The following is a 7047-nucleotide window of genomic DNA, read 5'->3' as shown; positions in this document are numbered from 1 at the left end:
TTTACAATACATTCTCACTCAATAATCAACTCAATTCTATTAGTATTCTATTATATTTATTAATTATTAATGTTTTTTTTAATATGGTGTATATTATTCATATCAAATTGAATTAATTCAAGAATCTAGAGGCTAAACATCATGGTCATTTTATTTGTAAATAATTTTTGAATAATGTATTTTTGGATTTTGAAATTTCTTTTTACCTGTTCTATTGTATTGTAACTTGTAAAACGTATTCTTATCTAAGTTGATGTGACAAATTTTATATTCTTCCTAAGATATATAGATGTTTGCGTTATACTTACAAAAATAAATTTATTTCACATGTCGAAAATTCATAATGTTAGCATGATTTTTTATACTGTATTTTGTCAGCTGTTAAGCAAAGTAGTCTTCCTATTTTTCTTCCTCTAAACAAGTTTTCAAGTTTTAATTTGGTTTGGTTTTGAGAACACCTACAATTTACTACAAAACAGACATTCTAGGTTAATGAATTATATTGAGATTATGATGGAAATAATCACAATCAATTATAAATTTGAATTTATTTTTTTATTTCTGCAGTTTATTTATTACAATTATAGGTGGGTGTAAATTATTTGTGTATCTGGGAAGATAGTTCCTTGCCTCTTTCGAGAAAATTGCCATCTCATACGGTCAAACCTTCCTCTTAAGGCGATAAAGTGACAATTTCCTCCTTTTATTCACAAATAATTGTTTTGTCTATAGCTTTCATCCATTTTCATATACTGAAAATAAGTAAATTAAAAAAATAAGCATCAACAATATGATTGTACGATCTATTCTCCTAATTTATTCCAGTCGTACTGACCAGGATAATCACATTTGAAATTATACAGATTGTTTGCTTAGCGTAAGATAAATGTTACTCAAAAAACATGATTAGGAATATAATTTTGCCAAAAAGCGTAGCTGGCACTTTTTAAATGATTTCTTTTTGCACACTTTTGAAGGCTGTTGGAGTGGTTTTAGAATATGCTTTTAGAGCAAAAATATTATTTTGACCTCTACATTATTCCATCTAATTTTGTTGTACAGGTTGTGATGCAATCCACATAATATGAACATTTTTTTAATTTAAGGATGCCAGAGCCATAACTATCTATTTAGCGACCTTTTATCTCTGACCATTTTTTATTCGATAGTTACCAAGCATAATTATGGCTCTGGAAATTTCTATTGAATCTTCATAAATAAAAGGCAATCCAGTTAATGACAAATGAAAAGATTCAGATGAAACATATTTATCTGCTGATAATGTTTTAAACAACCAAAGTTTATGTAAAATAATTACTTTAGAGATAAGAAATCACAATGTATATATTGTTGTAAATGACTAGTGTTTTTACCACTATTCTGAAATAAGTGTATTAAATGTATTTTTTAAATATAAATACAGTCTGTGTTTGCCCTTTGAGTCTTACACTAAAAATAAGGCTAACTTTTAAGTAGGATTGTATTTCAACCACAAAGAACTAAGAGATTATGAAGAACTAAAGTAAAAATGATTCTGCTTTTAATGACAAGAAAAAGTTTGCAACGGCTTTATGTAGAACGAACAATGAAATATGTTACTATTATCATATGAAAGATCAGGACTGGAAGTTCCGCTTATAACTTGGGGCTAAGTTTTAAAATTGTGTTGTAACAGGAACTTTAGTAAAATCCAAAACTTTTTTATTTTGAAAACTCAAATTTTAGTACCTCAAAGTTAATGAACAGTTTAATATACAATTATCTGTTAATAAAATTGATTTATAACTAAGGTTTCTTTTATTTGAAACGAGTTCTTCTTTATAACACAGTTGTAAGCCTCGTGTTAAGAGTAGACCCTCAGATGTCTAATCAACAGCGAGGTTGCATGCTCTTTTATCTCTAAGATAGGATAGTTATAGTCCACTTGTATATCAAAACCATAGCTTTTGTCTGAAAACATTACCAGTAGGAATGCTATTCTTTATTGACAGTCTGTTGTACATTATTGTAAAAATATGAACAAGAGTCGTGAAAACGTATTGTTAAAATTCAATAGTTGGGCATTACCTTAATAGAATTCATTAAGATGGAAGAGGAGATGGTCTTGTATCCAAAACTTCAGAAGTCGTCCAAACTGCAGCCTGTTGGTCTTCTTTAGGTATTCGGGAAGGTCATATCTTGACTCATGTATAGGAATTTGGTAGTTAGAGGAATTCCTGGTGTTATAGCTGGCATTTTGGGCAACAGTTCTTGTTGCTTCAGGTGACTTGAGAAAGAGAACTGTTTCCAGGATGTAAAGGTTCACCACAGCGAGTATTTTGAACTCTGTAAAGGCTTGTCGACAGGTTCTATAGGGTGGTGGTTCTTTAGAATCCTGACTGCTCTTTTTTGATGAATGAGGATCCGTTGAAGTTGCCTGCTGCAGTGCTTTCCTAGGCTGCATTTTGATGGATGAGGATCCGTTGAACTTGCCTGCTGCAGTGCTTTCCTAGGCTGCATTTTGATGGATGAGGATCCGTTGCAAGTTGTTGCCTGTTGTAGTGCCTCCCTAGGCTGCATTTTTATGGACGAGGATCCGTTGCAAGTTGCCTGCTATAGTGCTTCCCTAGGCTGCATTTTTATGGACGAGGATCCGTTGCAAGTTGCCTGCTATAGTGCCTCCCTAGGCTGCATTTTTATGGATGAGCATCTGTTGCAAAATTCCCGCTGTAGTACCTCATTAGGCAGCAATCTCAAAACGGAGATAAAATTTGTATAGGCCGAATTAAGCAATCTTTGCAGTACTGTGTCACTAGTTCTTTTTATCTTGCGGATTGCATACACTGCTGTGTTGAGTTTATTGCAAAGTGAATCTATGTAATTAATCCAAGCAAGATGGTTAAAGATCATTAATTATTATGCCCTGGTAAGTTGAAGTATTAATTTCCTTCAGACTTGATAGTCTTCCTGTTACTTATCTGTGCCTTTCTAGAACCAGCTGATTTGTTTTATTATCATTTTACAAGATTATTTCCTTAACAGTATTGTATGTTAGACTGTTATTCCATGTATTGTATTTTGTTATTGCCTTTGAGAAGGTTTAAAAAATTAACTATATGACTTGTTTATGATAGTTACAGGAACTGTAATAATAATCCTATGATGAATAAATAAAAATATATAAATTGAGTAATTTAGAAAAATCCTTGCAATAAATATTATAACTGTAATAATAGAAACTATTATTTTTGCTGAAAGTTTTTTTTTTCTTTTTCGTAGATAGAAAATTACTTTTGAAGGGTTGACACACCAAAGATTTGTGGTTATGGAATTGGCGGTCTGAACACATAATCTTAGAGCCAAGAAGCAATTTGCATTCTATAAGCACACAACCTAATCTCTCTTGAAATCGATAAAGTTCTCCTAAGAAAGAAATTATCAGCCACACTATTTTTTTGTGGAGGTTGAAATATGATGGTACCAAGAGGGTTAAAAATGTTACATAATATTTTTTCTGAAATTATATTTTTCTTAGCTTTCACACTTAAAACCTAACATAAGACACATAATTAATACCAGAAAACCATATAAGGGTCCTTAAAACTGACTTTAAGTCACCTTATCCTGTTCTCTGACGATAATACGAGGGGTATTAGAAAAATAAGGTTCCCTATGCCGCCGAGACAGAATGCGATATGTTGGGAGAAATCTGGTAACACTCTATTACTCATCAGGTGTCCCTCTCTTTATCCATACCACTCGCGCCTCGCTACGTCCAACACTACCGGCCTAGCTGCCTTCGAAGATGGAGCTCCCTATCGTTGTTACCGCCAGATGCGAAATTCGTGCTGTGATACGTTTTTTAAATGCAAGAGAGATTTCACCTATTGAAATTCATCGTCAGTTAATCGAAGTTTATGGGGAAAACTGCATATCTGTTCAACACGTTCGGAAATGGTGTAGAGAATTCAGTGAAGGCCGCATGGAAATTCACGATGAAAACCGAAGTGGACGGCCTTCAGTTTCAGATGGAGTTGTTGAAAAAGTTGAGACAATATTGCTTGAAGATTGGAGAATCACCATTCACGAACTTGCTTTGCTTATTCCTGAGATTTCCAGCGCGATCCAGAACCGCCGGAGAGGAACATTGTCCAGTGGTATGAGGCTTCTCCATGACAACGCTCGACCTCATGTCTCACGTCAAACTCAAGAACTGCTGACAAATTTTGGCTGGACTATTGTACCCCATCTCCCCTACAGCCCAGACCTAGCCTTAAATTATTATCACTTATTCCCAAAACTAAAGGAACACTTGGGTGGCCAACGCTTCAGTACCGATGATGAAGTCAAGGAAGAGGTTACTTGATTCCTAAAAGGATTGGCGGCAGAATTATACAACATGGGGATAGAAAAGTTGAAGTATCGTCTACAAAAGTGTTTGGACAGAAACGGTGATTACGTGAAAAAATAGCTTAACTTTTAAGTTTTAAATTGATGTATAACACTAAGTAGAAATATAGAGCTGTCTATTTTAAAAAATCTTGGGAACCTTATTTTTCTAATACCCCTCGTATAACTGTTATTTGTGTGACTGACAATCAACTTGAAGTGTATCATATAAGGATATGTCCTTATAGAGTGCAAATCGACTCTCGACTCCTAGATTAATACCTGTATAAAAAATAATTGTTATATAAATTTCAGAGCATCCCATGCTGCAATATCTAAATATAGTCAATATTTGTAAGTAACATTAAGCATTGTGATAACACATAAATTAATTGCATCATGATTCATAATTTAACACATTAACACCAACAAGATAAAACTGTATTCAATTAATCTATTTCATTCAATAGTTTAACACAGAAGTTTAAATTAACTTCTTTGAATTTAAATAGTTATTGAGAATTATCTTTTTACTATACGATAGAGTTTGGGTGAGAGCAGGAGTGCAACTTGTATGTATAATGCTACTAAGAACGCCTTGTATCCCTTAAATGAGGCGCGCGGGGGCCTCAAACGACCCCACGAGTAGATATATTGCTCTATTTTTTCGAAGTAGGTTGGTTATACTGCTGTGACGCTAGATACCTTCCGGGTAGACGATGAGTAATCGCGCCCTACAGTCGGTTTGGCTGTGACCGTTGCGGGTGAATCGTACAGTCCGTTCCAAAACAAACATTACACGTTTGGGGTCGTCTAGACCCCCGCGCGCGCACTCACGTTACCTACTAGTGTTGCAATTACCGGGTCATTTTTTACCCCGCGCACGTACTTGTGTTATTTGATATATGCATTGAAAGTGAATATTTTTATATGTGATACAGAAGGAGAAATTTGTATGTATATACATTGCTAACGGATTTTGAATATAGATTGTGTCTAAATATTCTGTTTGTGTTGACAATACTTATTTATTCCGAGAATGAGTTCTTAAGATTTCCAAGTGGCTAGAATTAGAAAATTTTTACTTGAAAACCGAAGAAGATGGGGGACATATTTGAGGATGAGAATGCTCAGTCGGATCATGATGAAACTGATCATGTGTGAGTCGGACCACAACACTGATACTGAATCTGATAAACACATATGAAGATCCAGGACTTTGACCCACAGACCGAGAGAAGAGATGAAGATAGTGATTTTGACTCCAATATTTTTACTGATGAGTGATAATGAAAGAACTACCTGTACCGACAGCCAACGAATATCCTGAAAATATGGACTTAGACGAAGTTGAAAATGTTATTGAAAATCATATGACTGTAGACAGAGTCATAGAAGAAGTTGTACAGGAATCTGGAAGTATAGTGCAAGAATTTATTGGAAAGGATAGAGAAACTGTATGGAAAAAAAGACCCAATTGTTGTAGCTACTGCTCGCGCTCCACCTGCAAATATAATAAGACGTTTGCCTGGCCCAAAAAATGCAGGTAAGCATGCAAAAAAACTCCTTTGGAATGCTACAGTCTATTTATAGATGATGAAATACTAGATATAATTGTAACGTGTACTAATATCTACATTGAAAGAAAAGGACAGAATTTCCCTAGTTCCAGAGATGTAAAAAGTACTGACAAACATGAAATGAATGCATTTCTAGGTATTGTACTATTGGCAGGAGTTATGAGATCTAATCACCAAAATCTTTCTGAACTGTGGGAAAGGGTTGGATTTGGAATCGAAATGTTTTTATTGCACAATGAGTTTGAAGCGGTTCCACTTTTTATTGCAATCTATTAGATTTGATAATAAAAATGATCGACCACCTAGACTTGCTTTAGACAAACTAGCTGCATTCAGGGTTGTATTTGAAAAGTTGAAACCGAAAATGTGCTGAAAATTACGTTCCATGTCGTTTCATTACTATAGATAAGCAATTGGTAGCCTTCAGAGGAAAATGTGGCTCCAAAACAAATTATGAAAAGTAAACCAGCAAAGTATGGTATTAAAATATTAACAGCAACAGATTCCAAAATGTTTTAAATACACAAGATGGAGATTTACCCTGGTGCCCAACCACAGAAACAGCCCATTTGAACAGTCAAATAGACCTAAGGACGTTGTTTTACGCCTTATAAGCAATCTTGAAAATTCCGGCAGGAACATCACAGCAGACAACTGGTTCTCAAGTGTGCCATTGGTGAGGGAACTCCCTCATTACTTACGTAATTGGCATTACTTACGTAGGAACGCAAGATCAAAAGAGAACTACCACCAGAACTTCTTTGTAAGAGTATCTTTGCTTTTCGTGATGACATGACTGTAGTTTCATATGTACCAAAAAGAGACCGCTGTGTTGTTCTCGTATCATCAATGCATTTTGATGCTGCTATCGACCCTGACACACTAGACAAGTCTAAACCAGACATAATTACTTTCTACAAACTCTACCAAGTCTGGGGTTGATGTTGTAGATGAAAATCGTGGTACTTATTCCACTTCTAGGAGATGCCAAAGGTGGCCCCTTGTTTTGTTTTACCGCTTGCTTGACATCGCAGGCAAATTATTTTCTTGAGCAACTGTCAAGAAGAAAAAGTAAATGGAAAGAAGAAAGTTTCTGAGG

This window comes from Homalodisca vitripennis, chromosome 4, assembly GCF_021130785.1.
Source record: "Homalodisca vitripennis isolate AUS2020 chromosome 4, UT_GWSS_2.1, whole genome shotgun sequence".
Taxonomy (NCBI): domain Eukaryota; kingdom Metazoa; phylum Arthropoda; class Insecta; order Hemiptera; family Cicadellidae; genus Homalodisca; species Homalodisca vitripennis.
This window is presented reverse-complemented; position numbering follows the sequence as displayed.